Raw genomic sequence first — 17,269 nt, 5'->3', positions numbered from 1 at the left:
TCACTGTGTAGTACAGAAGGCAGCCACAGGCCAGACATGCCCTCCTGGACTCCCTCTCCTCCATATAAACCCCTGGAAAATTATGTACCAGGTTGAGGAGAAAGAAGAGGAAGGGAAATTTTGAATGAATTACACTTAAACATGAAATGACAAAGGATAGCAGGAAATGACTAAGATTCTGTTTTCTGACATTAGGCAAGATTGGGCTTAACATTTATTATTCAACATATGTTTATTGAACAATTACTATGTGCCAGACAGTGTTCTAGATACTTGAGATACCATGGGGGCAGAGATATATGCCCACAGTGAGCTTCATTCTTGCAGGCTGACACAGACAAAAATGATTGGAAGAGTGGGATGGGTGAGGTAGTTGCAGTATTAAATAGAATGGTCAAAGTAAGTCTCATTTTGAAGATATGATTTACACAGGCATTTGATAGAGGTGAGGAGGTTAGCTAACCTAATATTCTGGGGAAGAGGGTTCAGGGAGAGGCAAAAACTTGAGCAAAAGTCCTAGAAATGGCAAAAGTATAAGACTTTTGGTGAAAGTAATGGCAAAAGTAAGAGAAGAGGTTAGAGAGGTAGTGGAGAGTAGATTGTTGGGACTTACAGCTCATTTTACAGAATTTGGCTTTTACTTTGAGTAAAACAGGACTCCACTTCAGTGTTGAGGAGTAAAATGATCTGATTTGCCTTTTTAAAGGTTTGTTCTGCCTTCTGTGGTAAATACAGACTGAAGGGACAAGGGTAATTACAACAAGAGCAGTTAGAAGGTTATTGCTGCAATCCAGGCAAAGGATGACAGTGGCCATTGTGAAGGTAAGTACAAGTGATTCAATTATAAACATATTTTAAAGGTGGAGCTAATAGGATTTCCTACTGTATTGGATGAAGAATATGAGAGAAAGGGAGGAGTCAAGAGAACTACAAAGTTTTCTGTGTTGAGTTACTGGAAGGGTGCAATTGAGATGGAGAAGGCTGCCTGATAGACACATTTGGAGTTGGAGAAAATATCAAGAGACTGATCTGAGATATATTAAGTTTGAGATGTCTATCTCACAGCTAGTTGGAATGTTGAGCATGTAGTTTGATACATAAGTCTGGAAGGTCTTGATTGGAGATATAAGTTAAGGAGTTTTAGGCATACAGATAGTATTTAAGTTCAAGAGGCTGAATTGAGGGCTGGTTCTCCTTTTGTATGTTTGAGTAATCTAACAGACCTTCATCTCACAAATAACAACAATAAATTCTAAATAAAATATCTAAAAGAACTACTCAAAGGTACTGAGAAGCTACCCAAACAGGCAGATTATGAAGGAAAATTGAAACTTGTAAGAAGTAATTGGCATTGAGTGAGATGCCCATTTTCTACAAATTTTAGCTTGAGTGCATCTTCAGTAGTTTCTGCAAGGAATGTTTTAAACTGAAATAGAAAAGCTTAAGTTTCTCTGTCCTGAAGAATCAGTAGATAGAATTTGGGGCAACCATAGAGAATACAAAGTAATGGGGAAACAAAGAGCCAGAGAGAGGGGACCCTACTCTCTGTGTATAAACTCTATCAAACTCTTGCTGACACTTGAACCATATATGATTGAGAAAGATTTCAGTTAAGGCCAAGAGAAGAGAACTGATATTTAAGCTACCTCTGGTGAGACAGTTTGTAGTTTGAGTCCAATTAAATTAACTAACTGATTAAACAAATATTCTACTCTCTGAAAGAATAAGATAGAATATTTTATATATATAAAATAGAGACTCTTCTCTACAACATACCATTTACAGTGCTCTGACTATAATCTGAAATTGCTCAACATATGAAGAATCAGGAAAATGTGATCATTCTAAAGAGAAATAACAACGGAGGCCAACTCTGAGATAATGCAGATGTTGAAATTACCGACAAGGATTTTAAAGTTGCTATTTTAACTGTGCCCAATAAGGTAAAGATGGCTATAATAAATAAAAATATATTTCTCATCAGAAAAACAGAAAACATAGAAAAAGAATCCAGTGAAAATTCTAGAACCAAAAAACACAATATCTGTATTAAAGGATTCCCTGGATGGTGTTAAAAGCAGAATGGAGATGGCAAGGGAAAGAGTCAGTGAACTTGAAGAAAGATCTGTACAAGTTATCCAATCTGAAAAAGCAAAAAATAAAGATTCAGAACTTTGAACAGGTATTTAGAATCTGTGGGCAATACCAAAATGTCTAACACAACTGTAATTGGAGTCCAGAGAGAAGAAAGAGAATAATCCAGAAAAAGTATTTGAAGAAAAAAATTGACTGAAAATTTCTCCAATTTGATGAAATATAGAATAATACAGATTCAAGAAGCTAAGCAAACCCAGATGAAGGTAAATATAACTCAAACTATGCCTGGTCACATCATTGTCAAACTTCTGAAAAACCAAAGGTAAAGTGAATATCTTGAAAGTAGCAGGAGAAAAATGAGTTCTTACCTATAGGAGAATGATAATTCATAAAATCACAAACTTCTAATCAGAAATTATAGACATCACAAGATGATGTAACAAAGTCTTCAAAGTACTAACATAAAGTCCTGGAAATACATAAGATCCTTAAGGAAGCAGACTGAGAAGAGGAACCAAGAAATTAGGTGAAGTGTTAAGAGAGATAAAACAAAAACTGAGTGGGAGGTATCCTGGAAAATGTATCAATAAAGAGGGAATGCTCATCTGTGTCAAATGCTGCTATCCTGTCAAGCAAGGGCAGAAAACTAACCATTGGATTGAACAAGGACATCAGTAATAGTCTTGACAGGAAAGGTTTGGTAGAAAGGTGAGCTTCAGGTTTGATTGGAGTAGGTTTAAGAGAGATGAGATGAAAGAAATTGGAAGTTAAAAGTAAAGGCGGGCTTCCCTGGTGGCGCAGTGGTTGAGAATCCGCCTGCCGATGCAGGAGATACGGGTTCGTGCCCTGGTCCGGGAAGATCCCACATGCCGCGGAGCAACTAAGCCCGTGAGCCATGGCCGCTAGGCCTGCGTGTCCGGAGCCTGTGCTCCGCAACGGGAGAGGCCACAAAAGTAAAGGCAACTCTTTCACAGAGTTTTGCTGTATAGGAAGGAAAGAAATTGAATGGTAGTTAATGTCAAGAGTGGGGTCAAAGAAAGTTTTGTTTTGTTGTGCAAATATGCTACTTAGCATAATCTAGTAAAAAGTAAAACAAATGTGATATTTTGGATAAAAAGAAAGATATTTGTCTAGTGTTACCAGGTCTGTAGAAAATAAAAACAAAAAGATCCAGCCAGTTGAATTAGAATAAAAAATCAACACATGAATATAAGACTTGAAGTCTCATATCTTCCTTATATTGGTCAAATCTCTCTACTCCCTAGACTTTACTATTTATAATTTGATCATTTGTCAATACAAACTATTTGAAAAGTATGTCCACTAAAAATTATGCAAAATCTATGATTTTACAGAGTGCTAACTTTGATATCTTCCTTTGTTTTCTTAATTTATAGACATTTCCCAAATTATGGACAGCATATATTTCAAAAATTGATTTTCAGTTATTTTAAAACTCCAAGTGTATTTTTCTAATAATATTGACATTATATGAGTAGTTTATCCTGGCCAGACCACAAAATCATATAAAGTAGCCAAATTATAATACTAATTCTCTGGGAAGTTTTAATTATTCAGACTTTTATTTCTATGGGAAAACAATTCTAATTTCCAACCCAAGATTCTGGAACACATCTCCCATTATGAAGTGGGCCTGAAGGTGGGAGTGGAAACACAGACCCCTAGTCACACTCCCTCCCTCATCTTCCAGTAGTGAGGGTAGGACATCAAGGTTTTCATGACACCAAGGATTCAAGCAATGGGGTAATGGAGATCCTGGACATTTATTTCCTCACCAGTGAAAATTAAATGAAGACCCAGGATTCACTACAACTATAGTGATGAGAAGGAAGTTTCCACAGCTAGAGTGTGTTGGTGAGTTCTTGGTTACATGGCTGCTTATATCTTTAAGGGCATGTTAAAGTCTTTTTGTGCTGTACAAGATTGTGTGTGTCTGTGTGCACGCACACCCATGTGTGCACATGTGGGCTATTATTTCTGTATACACTGAAGCCTTGTTGATCTGCAAACCCAACATCTAAAAAATGTCAGTGAATATATTTTTCATCAGATTTTTGATTTCATGGTCAACAGATAAGTGTCCATTAAGTAAACTAAAAGCAGATTTATTCCCACGTATATTTTAAAGTGCATACAGGAAAACCCCATTTCCTATATACTCTGCACCTACAAGACTGCACAATAATAATGATGTATGTGTTTAATGATGATGCACAGGGCAGGGAAAAAATGCTGAAGGAAATTCTGAATCATCCATAGTTAAATTATTTTCAGCATAAATTCAGTACTCTTTGTAAATCTTTGAACATGGATGAACCATATAATTTTGAGGTAAAAGAATGTTAACCAGAGCAGTTCCCAATTATGCGGGTGAGAACTTATGGTTGTTTCTTTGAGTGGAGAGACACTTTATTTATATCTACTGAAGTAAATTTAAAAAAAAACGTTTCCTCTTGATCTTCTGGGTCATCATTATAACTGTCCCCATCCTGCCTATTCTGAAATGTAAAGCTCGTAATTTTAGACACATGCTGGACTTTAAGAATTGGAGGTGCATTCACCTATTTGTGAGGACACTGAATGATTTAAAATTCACTGGATGGGATTTTTTTTAACTTAGATGCACTAGGGAAGCAATTGAGTTCAAAAGGCTTAGAATCATTGTAATTACAATTCCTCGAGAGTAAGAATTACAGCTAAGTAATTTTCTTTTCTTGTCTCAAAAGAAATGGGTACACAGATGTACATTCTGAATACTTACAGTCTTAATTGCCTGCCATGCAGTAGTATTTTAGAGCATGATTAAATGGGTTAAGACATCTATAGAAAGAAAACCTCTAAGTAAGAGGGAATGTACTTGTTACCATTGCTTCTGAGACTGAATTTAAGGTTTATAGCATCCACCATTTTTAAAAAAAGTTGCATGTGGTTTAATGCACACATTGTTGTAAACTAACTGACTTGTTCACAAATAATATACTTTATGCTGATTCATTGGCATTGTTTCTCAATTAATAGTTGCTATTTCAAATCTTCTTACTTTTTAAAAACTGCAGAGACATTCTTAAATACCAAGATCTCTTTTCTATAATCTTGTTCTCTTAAGATATTAGTGGTTCTGTGATCAGGAGCTATTTGTTCAGTCATGACCTGTGGGGCTTTCTTAACCTCTTATAAACCTAAGTGTTAATCACCAAGCTGGAAATAATTACATTTTGGTGATTTCTTTCAGCTTTGAAAGCAAATGGATAGCCTCAAGTATTTAAATAACTGTTTGAACTTTCTTAATTGATACAAACTCTCTGTAATAATTCCACTTTGTCTAGTATGCCACCTGAACAGCTTTATCTTAGGCTTATGTACTTAACTGAGAGTGTTCAATGGTACATGATATTTATATGAGCCTTTGTCTTATTGAACTTTATAAAGGATAATCATTCTAAGTTATATTTGAAAGCTATATACTAACTTCATAAACTAAAATACTGGAATCAATGTTTGTAAATTTAACACCTTATATCAAATTTTGTTAGTCTTTTGTACACATACTAAAATTTATATAGCCACATGATTTTTCCTATTTTTTTCACATTGCACATTTATATGGACACGTATTTACTTTTCAATTAAAATGAAAGTATCCATGTTAATTTATGACAACTATACCAAATGATTTCATATTTAATTACAACAAATAATTAAAATAAATAAATAAATATTTGAAGACTTTGAAGGGCTTTATTGATTTTCTACATTAAAAATAATCAATATGTATTTGGAGGAATAAATTTGTTCATAGCTTACTTTCCTTTAAAAAATCACATCATAAAATGTATATTAATATTGATCTGGATTATGATACAAGTTGTTATAACTGAAGTTGTGGGAGTAATAACAATTATAAATTAAAAATACCAATTTTTGGAATTTCTCATTGAGAATTAACCTTAGCGTCCCAGATTTGCACTAGCTAGATATATCTGAGTCTGAATCCTTGCTCTGCAATGTGCCTGCCATGTTACATTAAGCAAGATATGAAACTTCTATGAACAGCTGTTTCCTCATCTGTAAGATGGTGCAATAATTATCAAGACTAGAATACTTATGTTAAATACTCAACACCTCTTGATATTTCATGGCCATCCAATAAATGCTACCTCATTACTATGATTCTCACAGTATTATTTTTTAGTTTGATTTTGATTATAGTCAGAAATTATGACCCAGGTTTGGCTTTAGATATCATTAAATTATGTTTGAAAACAAAAATGTACTCAATTAAGATCAGACATAACTAATGTTATCCATAAGAATATTTCAGAAACTTTAAAGGCAATTCATTTTTCTGAAAAGTAACTGGTTGAGTAACATTTGTGAATGTATACATTTTAGAATGTTTGAAAACAATGTTGATGTTCTATAATTACTCATATATTAACATTTGAATTCATTGTATTCGCTTTCTTAATAAATAGAGGATTATATAAAATCATATGTCATTAAGTAGGTATTATTAAATCTAAGCCACTAGGCTTTGGATAATTCTCAGATTGCTTGTCTATATACTAGTATGAATATGTTATTTTTGGCATTAGTTTTGTTTCATAGTTTTTATTTGAAAAGAAGTTTGTGGTGAGTTTGTGTATGTGTGTGTCTTTTTTTGTTTAGTATCAGCAACTAATATGCCATAGTAAACAATCTTTTAAATAAATCTTTGCTATAATATTGTATGGGTATATGATTTGTGGGTTCTGCATGACCAGTAAGACATGCCTTAGTATTGAGGAGCATGTATATACTCAGAACTGTTTTTATTAAAAAGGAAGGAAAGTCTTTTGCTTATGTCTTGCTCCATAGTCAGGGAAAATGAAAGGGTTAGAACCATGGTTAAAAAGAACGAAAATTATATAAATGACTCTGCTACCCCCATTTGTTATTGGAAACAGGTCGATAATTTTGCATATTGGTCATTTTGGTGTGTATTGTGCCAAGTTCCAAAAACTAATGGATACAGCATAATCATTTATGAATAATTTTGTTTCTTAAGGGTAGCCACTAGCCACATGGGGCTATGGACACTTGAAATTTGGCTTCTATGACTGAAAAATGGAATTAAAATGTTAAAAAATACATCTTTATTGGAGTATAATTACTTTACAATGCTGTGTTAGTTTTTGTTGTACAACAAAGTTAACCAGCCATATGATACATGTATCCCCATATCCCTTCCCTCTTGAGCCTCTCTTTCACCTTCCCTATCCCACCCCTCTAGTCATTGCAAAGCACCAAGCTGATCTCCCTGTGCTATGCTGCTGCTTGCCACTAGCTATCTATTTTAAATTTGGTAGTGTATATATGTTGATGCTACTCTCACTTTGCTCCAGCTTCCACCTCTGCCTGGTGTCCTCAAGTCCATTTTCTATGTCTATGTCTTTATTCCTGCCCTGCCACTAGGTTCATCAGTATGATTTTCTTTTTTTTAGATTCCATATATATGCATTAGCATAGGGTATTTGTTTTTCTCTTTCTGACTTACTTCACTCTGTATGACAGACTCTAAGTCCATCCACCTCACTACAAATAACTCAATTTCATTTCTTTTTATGGTTGAGTAATATTCCATTGTATATATGTGCCACACCTTCTTTATCCATTCATCTGTTGATAGACATTCAGGTTGCTTCCATGTCCTGGCTATTGTAAATAGTGCTGCAATGAACATTGTGGTACATATCTCTTTTTGAATTATGGTTTTCTCAGTGTATATGCCCAGTAGAGGGATTGCTGGGTCATATGGCAGTTCTATTTCTAGTTTTTTAAGGAACCTCCATACTGTTCTCCATATTGGTTGTATCAATTTTCATTCCCACCAACAGTGCAGGAGGGTTTCCTTTTCACCACACACTTTCCAGCATTTATTGTTTCTCAATTTTTTGATAATGGCCTTTCTGACTGGTGTGAAGTGATATCTCATTGTAGTTTTGATTTGCATTTCTCTAATAATTAGTGATGTTGAGAATCTTTTCATGTGCCTCTTGGCCATCTGTATGTCTTCTTTGGTGAAATGTTTATTTAGGTCTTCTGCCCATTTTTTAATTGGGTTTTTTGTTTTTTTGATAGTGAGCTCCATGAGCTCTTTGTGTATTTTGGAGATTAATCCTTTGTCCATTGTTTCATTTGCAAATATTTTCTCCCATTTGGAGGGTTGTCTTTTCATCTTGTATATGGTTTCCTTTGCTTTGCAAAAGCTTTTAAGTTTAATTAGGTCCCAATTTTTTATTTTTGTTTTTATTTTCATTACTCTAGGATGTGGGTCAAAAAAGATCTTCCTGTGGTTTATGTCAAAGAGTGTTTTTCCTATATTTTCCTCTAAGAGTTTTGTAGTGTCTGGACTTACATTTTGCTCTTTAATCCATTTGGAGTTGATTTTTGTGTGTGGTGTTAGGTAGTGTTCTAATTTCATTCTTTTACATGTAACTGTCCAGTTTTCCCAGAACCATTTATTGAAGAGGCTGCCTTTCCTCCATTGTATGTTCTTGCCTCCTTTGTCATAAATTAGGTGATTATATGTGCTCAGGTTTATCTCTGGACTTTCTATCTTGTTCCATTAATCTATGTTTCTGTTCCAGTACCATACTGTCTTGATTACTGTAGCTTTGAAGTATAGTTTAAAGTTGGGGAGCCTGATTCCTCCAACTCTGTTTTTCTTTCTCAAGATTGATTTGGCTATTCAGGGTCTTTTGTGTTTCCATATGAATTGTAAAATTTTTTGTTCTTATTCTGTGAAGAATGCCTCTGGTAGTTTGATAGGGATTGCATTGAATCTGTAGATTGCTTTGGGTAGTATAGTCATTTTCACAATGTTGATTCTTCCAATCCAAGAACATGGTATAACTCTCCATCTGTTTATGTCATCTTTGATTTCTTTCATCAGTGTTTTATAGTTTTCTGAATACAAGTCTTTCACCTCCTTAGGTAGGTTTATTCCTAGGTATTTTATTCTTTCTGTTGCAGTGGTAAATGGGATTGTTTACCTAGTTTCTCTGTCTGAGTTTTCGTTTTTAGTGCATAGGAATGCCAGAGATTTCTGTGCATTAATTTTGTTTCCTGCAACCTTACCAAATTCATTGATTAGTTCTAGTAGTTTTCTGGTGGCATTTTTAGGATTGTCTATGTACAGTATCATGTCATCTGTAAACAGTGGCAGTTTTAATTCTTCTTTTCCAATTTTATTTTTTTAAATTTATTTGTGTGTGTGTGTGTGGTATGCTGGTGTCTCACTGTTGTGGCCTCTCCCATTGTGGAGCACAGGCTCCGGATGAGCACGCTCAGCGGCCATGGCTCATGGGCCCAGTCACTCTGCAGCATGTGGGGTCTTCCCGGACCGGGGCACGAACCTGTGTCCCCTGCATCGGCAGGCGGATTCTCAACCACTGCGCCACCAGGGAAGCCCTCCAATTTTGATTTTTAAATTTCCTTTTCTTCTATGATTGCCGTGGCTAGGACTTCCAAAACTATATTGAATAAGAGTGGCGAGAGTGGACTTCCTTGTCTCATTCCTGATCTTAGTGGAAAGATTTTCAGTTTTTCATCGTTGAGCATGATGTTTGCTGTGGGTTTTTTCATATATGGCCTTTATTATGTTGAGGTAGGTTCCCTCTATGCCCATTTTCTGGAGATTTTTTATCATAAATCAGTGTTGAATTTTGTCAAAAGCTTTCTCTGCATCTATTGAGATAATCATATGGTTTTTATTCCATAATATGTTCATATGGTTTATCACATTGATTGATTTGCATATACTGAAGAATCCTTGCATCCCTGGGATAAATCCCACTTGATCATGGTGTATGATCCTTTTAATATGTTGTTGGATTCTGTTTGCTAGTATTTTGTTAAGGATTTTTGCATCTATGTTCATAAGTGATATTGGTCTATAATTTTCTTTTTTTGTAATATATTTTTCTAGTTTTGGTATCAGGGTGATGGTGGCTTCATAGAATGAATTTGGGAGTGTTCCTCCCTCTGCAATTTTTTGGAAAAGTTTGAGAAAGATAGGTGTTAGCTCTTCTCTAAATGTTTGATAGAATTCGCCTGTGAAGCCATTAGGTCCTGGAGTTTTGTTTGTTGGAAGATTTTAAATTACAGTTTAAATTTCATTACTTGTGTTAGGTCTGTTTATATTTTCTAATTCTTCCTGATTCAGTCTTAGAAAATTTTACCTTTATGAGAATTTGTCCATTTCTTCGTGGTTGCCCATTTTATTGGCATATAGTTGTTTGTAGTAGTCTCTTATAATCCTTTGTATTTCTGCGCTGTTAGTTGTGATTTCTCCTTTATCATTTTATCGATTTGTGTCCTCTTCCTTTTATCCTTGATGAGTCTGGCTAAGGGTTTATCAATTTTGTTTATCTTCTCAAAGAACCAGCTTTTAGTTTTTTTGATCTTTGCTCTTGTTTTCTTCATTTCTATTTCATTTGTTTCTGGTCTGATCTTTATGAGTTCTTTCCTTCTACTGACTTTTGGTTTTCTTTGTTCTTCTTTTTCTAGTTGCTTTAGATGTAGGGTTAGATTGTTTATTTGAGATTTTTCTTGTTTCTTCAGGTGAGATTGAATTGCTATAAACTTCCCTCTTAGAACTGCTTTTGCTGCATCCCATAGGTTTTGGGTAGTCATGTTTTCATTGTCATATTTTTCTATGTATTTTTATTTTTAAAATATTTATTATTATATTTTTGTGGTACACGGGCCTCACTGTTGTGGCCTCTCCCATTTCAGAGCACAGGCTCTGGATGCGCAGGCCCAGTAGCCATGGCTCACAGGCCCAGCCGCTCCGCGGCATGTGGGATCTTCCCGGACCGGGGCACGAACCCATGTCCCCTGCATCGGCAGGCGGATTCTCAACCACTGTGCCACCAGGGAAGCCCTTTCTATGTATTTTTAAAATTTCTTCTTTTATTTTTTCAGTGATGTCTTGGTTATTTAGTAGTATACTGTTTAGCCTCCATGTATTCGTGTTTTTTTACAGTTATTTTCCTTTAATTGATTTCCAATCTCATAGTGCTGTGGTTAGAAAAGATGCTTGATACAACTTCAATTTTCTTAAATTTCCAAGGCTTGATTTGTGACCCAAGATGTGATTTATCCTGGAGAATGTTCCATGTGCACTTGACAAGAAAGTGTATTCTGCCACTTGTGGGTGGAATGTTCTATAAATATCAATTAAATCTATCTGGTCTATTGTGTCATTTAAAGCTTGTGTTTCCTTATTTATTTCCTGTTTGGATGATCTGTCCACTGGTGTAAGTGGGGTGTTAAAGTCCCCTACTATTATTGAGTTACTGTCAATTTCCCCTTTTATGGTTGTTAATATTTGCCTTCTGTATTGAGGTGCTCATATTTTGGGTGCATAAATATTTATAATTGTTATATCTTCTTCTTGGATTGATCCATTGATCATTATGTAGTGTCCTTCCTTATCTCTTGTAACAGTCTTTAAATTAAAGTCTATTTTATCTGATATGAGCATTGCTACTCCAGCTTTCTTTTGACTTCCATTTGCATGGAATAACTTTTTCTATCCCTTCACTTTCACTCTGTATGTGTCCCTATGTCTGAAGTGTGTCTCTTGTATACAGCATATATATGGTTCTTGTTTTTGTATCCATTCAGCCAGTCTATGTCTTTTGGTTGGGGAATTTAATCCATTTACATTCAAGGTTATTATCAATATGTATGTTCCTATTACCATTTTCTTAATTGTTTTGGGTTTGTTATTGTGGGTCTTTTTCTTCTCTTGTGTTTCCCGCCTAAAGAAGTTTCTTTAGCATTTGTTCTAAAGCTGGTTTGGTGGTGCCATATTCTCTTAGCTTTTGCTTGTCTGGAAAGCTTTTGATTTCTCTGTTGAATCTGAATGAGATCCTTGCTGCATAGAGTAATCTTAGTTGTAGGTTTTTCTCTTTCAACACTTTAAGTATATCCTGCTACTCCCTCTGGCCTGCAGAGTTTCTGATGAAAAATCACCTGATAACCTTATGGGCCTGCAGAGTTTCTGATGAAAAATCAGCTGATAACCTTATGGGGATTCCTTTGTATGTTATTTTTTTGTTTTTCCCTTGTTGCTTTTAATATTTTTTCTTTGAATTTAATTTTTGTTAGTTAGATTAATATGTGTCTTGGTGTGTTTCTCCTGTATGGGACTCTCTGCATTTTCTGGACTTGGGTGACTATTTCCTTTCCCATGTTAGGGAAGTTTTCCACTATAATCTCTTCAAATATAGTCTCAGACCCTGCCTTTTTCTCTTCTTTCTCTGGGACCCCTATAATTCGAATGTTGGTGTGTTTAGTGTTGTCCAGAGGTCTCTGAGATTGTCTTCAATTCTTTTCATTCTTTTTTCTTTATTCTGCTCCTCGACAGTTATTTCCACCATTTTGTCTTCCAGCTCACTTATTCATTCTTCTGCCTCAGTTATTCTGTTATTGTTTCCTTCTAGTGTATTTTTCATTTCAGTTATTGTGTTGTTCAACTCTGTTTGTTTTTTCGTTAGTTCTTCTAAATCTTTGTTAAATATTTCTTGTATTTTCTCTGTCCATGCCTCCATTCTATTTCTGAGATTCTGGATCATGTTTACTATCATTACTCTGAGTTTTTTTTCAGGTAGAATGCTTATTTATTTCCTCTTCATTTATTTGGTCTTGTATGTTTTTACCTTGCTCCTTCATCTGTGACATATTTTTTTGCTGTCTCATTTTTTTTATTTTTTATTTTTTGAAGGGTGGGATTGTGTTCCTGTCTTACTGGTTGTTTGGTCTGAGACTTCCAACAACGGAGTTGGTAGGCTCTTGGGTAGAGTTGGGTGTTGGTGCTGAGATGAGGACCTCCTGGAGACTTCACTCCTATGGGTATTCCCTGGGCTCTGAGGTTCTCTGTTAGTCCAGCAGTTTGGATTCGGAGCTTCTACCACAGGAGCTGTGGCCTGATCCCTGGCTCGTGAACCAAGATCCCACAAGCTGAATAGGGTGGCAAAAAAAACCCCACAAAAAACAATAACAAAGAGTAAAAAATAAAAATAGACCAGGAAACTAACAGATATGTTAGAAAGAATATACAAATAAAAATATAGATGAAACAACAACCAGAAGATAAAACAGAACCACAATAGTAAAATAGAGGAGAAGAAAAAAAAAAAAAGGTGGCAAAGGTCTTGGCTGTGGAGGGCAGGGCCTAGGCAGGGGTGGGGTTTGGGCAGTGGGTGGGGTCTATGCTTAGGACCCACCGGGCTGGAAAAGGCCCTGGGGGTGTAGGGAGTGGGGCTTAGATTCAACAGAACAGAAGGGGCCCCTGTGTGCCTCTGGTCTCAGCAGGGGGGATCCCAGCCTGGGAGCCCAGCAGGTTTCCTGGGCCCAAGTGGGTGGGGCAAATGCCCTCTGCTCCTTTCCTACTCCTCCAGTCCTGAAGGGCCCCTCCCACCTGCCTTTCCTGTTCTCCCCTGGCCTTCCTTGTATGCCCCCTGGACCAATGTGGCCTGGAGGGGGCCTTGGAGGTCAGGGAATCCGGACTGGGATCTCAGCAGGTTTCTGGGGCTCTAGTGGGCCAGGCTAACACCCTTTGCTCCTCTCCTGCTCCTCCGGTCCTGGAGAGCCCCTCCTGCCTGTCTCTCCTGTTCTTCTCCAGCATCCCTCCTATGCCCCTAGGACCAACGTGTCCTGGAGGGGGCCTCTGAGGGTGTAGGAGCTGCCCCGAGAGCTGGGCAGACTTCCTGGGCCGATTGGGCAGGGTAAACGTTAGGCTTCCTACCCCCTGACCCGAGCCCCTGAGGGTCTCTCCAGGCATGGGAACCCCTCCCCACCTCAGCCACACTTTGGAGGCACCAGCCCTGTCCAGCCTCCACTTCTCCTCCCCCCTCAGTTCCCCCATTTCCTACTGGTTTGCCTGGGGGGTTCCTCCCATCTCCTTGGGCATCAAGGTCCCCCACCAGCATTCAGCAGGCACCCTAGTTGTGGGGAGATGTGAACTCCATGTCTTCCCACTCTGCCATCTTCTTAAATTTTATTTACTATTGGTTTCTTTATGTTTTAATAGCCATATGTGCCTAGGGGATGCCTTATCAGACAGCACAGGTCCAGATTTATGTGTGATTTTCATATATAGTTACATTTATGTCTTGGCTTGCTGCAGACAATGCCCAGGGTACAAGTGCCCTGGGGTGGCATGTCCTTATACCAAACTCATCTTATAGACACAGCCCACACAGGTGATTACCATGCAACTTAATGGCAGAGATGTGACTCAGCTCCCCAGATATTGGGTCTCAGTCTCAGCATCCCCACCAGAACTTAATTTCTGATTTCCTTATGACAAGTGATAAATTTGGTATATGGTGATAATGATATACAACAACCACAATAATTAAACTCTATGTCCCTTTCTGTGGTGTGCTAAGAAAGGAGAAAAAGGAGACAGAATAAGAGGAACATTTTTGTGACTACTCTCTGCTTCTTATCTCTCCAGTGAGTCTGTTGACAGAAGTGGATATATTCTTAATAAGCATTATCATTGGGCTTGGTTACAAATCATTATCTGAGTTTGCTCTGTGAAATCATTAATTTGAGTAACACAACCCTATTTGATAAAGAATAACATTGATATGTAAATCCAATAGGGTAACTTCTCAGAATTATTTTCTGATAATAAAATGTGGACTATTTTAATAATAGTAAACTCACCTTACACTGAACTACACAGGGTAGGTGATTTGAGAATCAAAGGACCATTGCACATAAATTAGTGAACGAATGCCAAAAGCCATCTAGAGACTGAGACAAGAATCTTTATATCTTCTTTTCAGTTATATACTAGCTGTTTGATATTTTGTTCTTTTGTTAGAACAGAATATCAAACAGGTAGTATGTAAGAAGCAAATAAGTACAATGTATGTGCCTTTCAAAGTTACCAGAACAATGATAGAACACAGAAGAAATTGACACATAGCTTCTTTCATTTTCCCAGTCTAGATTTCACAGTGGATCTCTCAGGTCAACCAGTCTTTCTATTATTAGGATTTATTTATAGGAGGGCACATAGTAAGAAATTCTGATCTATGGCACTTCAGTAATAATAATTTCGGCAATGTTTTTGGATGATTAAATTTTTAAGATTTCACAACTTCTAATTCTGAGTGCTATAGACTTTGTGGTAGAATTTTAGTAGATATTAATAATATTCCTGCTAGAAATAACAATCAGTCTCAAATTCTATTTAAAATGTATCCTTGCAATTAATAGTACTAATCTGTTAGCTATTTATAGGAGCTAATCTTATGTTTAGAAACTGTTTATAATATTCTGGTGTTGTATATGAATATATGAAATAATTCCTGTCACCAACAAAATTTTGTTTGTGGAAAAGGCAAATGCTCTGAGTTTTAAATATTGATATATTTTGAACTTGCCATGAATGCATGTGCTTTTTATTTTCTTGAGATATCGTTTTAAAATCCTCTGTTTAAATTGTTCTTCTCTGAGCTTTAGTAATAATTATATGTTCATATTGAGTAGTTCATCAAATCTTGGGCAGAAAACAACAGAAATAATATAAGGGAGATCCTGAATTTAGAAAAACAGAGCCCAAAGCTGAGTTTAAAGTTAATCACACTTATTTTGGGTCTATATGATCCACACTGGATATCTACATGGATTTTATATTCTTCCTTTTTTCTTGATGTGCAACTTCTTTTTCATCTTTGTGGGTAACCCATGGATATAAAATTGACACTCGTTTAAACTTACTATCTCCTATTCCATTGGAAAGCTCTCTGTTTATAACTGCAGGAAATAAGGGTAAGCATACACATTTCTCATATTAAATTATTAATGAGGAAAGAGAGCTATCATTACTACATTGTAATTATACAGTAAGTCTTAGGTGATTTATTTAGTACCTTAAACTCCTAGGAAATTTCACTAGTTGGCAGCAACTGGCAATGCGTATTAATTACACGCTCAATCACACATCTGAAATAAAAGGAGAATGTCAGGAATAGACCAATTCTTGTTTCCTTTTGAATATCATATTTTAATTTCTTTTATGTTTCTTTAATCTTTTCAGCAGTGCTTAAGGATTTGGAAGATGTTGATTAAAGCATTTCCTCTGATTAATTATATTTTGGCTTCCAACTGTTTTATTTTAAAATGAAGCGCACACACATTGTCTGGATTATAGGAGCATCTGCTCTTCCCAGTCTCTGCAAATATTTATATAAATCTTACTGCCACCCTGTTCTCTCCAAGTTCTCACTGCTTAGCTAATCCTGATTGCATCTCCTCATTAAGCCATGTTCAGGATATGGAAACATAAATAAAACAGACTAACAGCCTACATTTCAGGAATATTTGTGTGCATGGTTTGCCATTTAACTTATGTTATTAAATTCTCAGAATTCATTCTGAAGTCATAGATTTCCCTTACCTCTCTTTCTTTATTTACACATCTGATTACTGTTAACCTAAAATCTATTTTGGGTATAATAGCTTGGCCCTTACCAAGAGGATATACTATTTTTAAGCAAGGTCTATGAAATTATTATGACTGGAAATTTAGAATTAGTAGGAAGTTTAAAGGTAACACATAAATGTTGAATGTCTTCTGTATTTGTTTTTCTTTCAACTATCCTTAGTATTTGTTCCCTCCTTTTTTTTATGTGTCTGTGGGCTGAGAGAATATATAAAGATAGTACCTCTCCACAGGGATGGAATGTTAGTACTTTCCATAAAAATTGTCCTTCACCTGGGTTTCCTTAACTAATTACAGTTTTCATATGGGGACAGTACTTTAATCTGGGATCTTAGCTTTATATCATGCTTTGATATAGAGTGAGAGACATCTATTTGACTTCATTTTACAAATTGCCTTTGACCATGTAGTTTCTATACACAGAATGATTTTTTTTTATCATAAATTTCTAAGACTGAGAATTTCTGTTCTTGCAGCTTTATGTAATTATGTTCAAAGGGGTTTGAATTAAAATGGAACAGATGTGTCCATCTTTAATTATGGTGTAACAAATTGTGTTACTCTCAGTCTTTATTAAGTGAAACGCTCATCTTTATGTAATAATGGGTCAGACACTTTCAAAATGATATCGGTGAACAC

General features: G+C 36.0%; 1 protein-coding gene across 1 annotated transcript in view; it reads left to right on the top strand.

Moving 5' to 3' along the window:
- Nucleotides 1-738: 738 nt before the first annotated feature.
- CSNKA2IP (casein kinase 2 subunit alpha' interacting protein) overlaps nucleotides 739-17,269 on the top strand; it is a 121,536-nt gene continuing 105,005 nt past the window's right edge. Inside the window, exon 1 of the mRNA XM_059063960.2 lies at nucleotides 739-822. The gene's annotated coding sequence lies outside the window, so the exon portion shown is untranslated. The remainder of the gene's footprint in view (nucleotides 823-17,269) is intronic.

The sequence above is a fragment of the Kogia breviceps genome, chromosome 5 (assembly GCF_026419965.1).
Source record: "Kogia breviceps isolate mKogBre1 chromosome 5, mKogBre1 haplotype 1, whole genome shotgun sequence".
Lineage (NCBI taxonomy): Eukaryota > Metazoa > Chordata > Mammalia > Artiodactyla > Physeteridae > Kogia > Kogia breviceps.
Note: the sequence above shows the minus strand (reverse complement) of the source record. Positions and strands in the feature narration are given on the sequence as shown.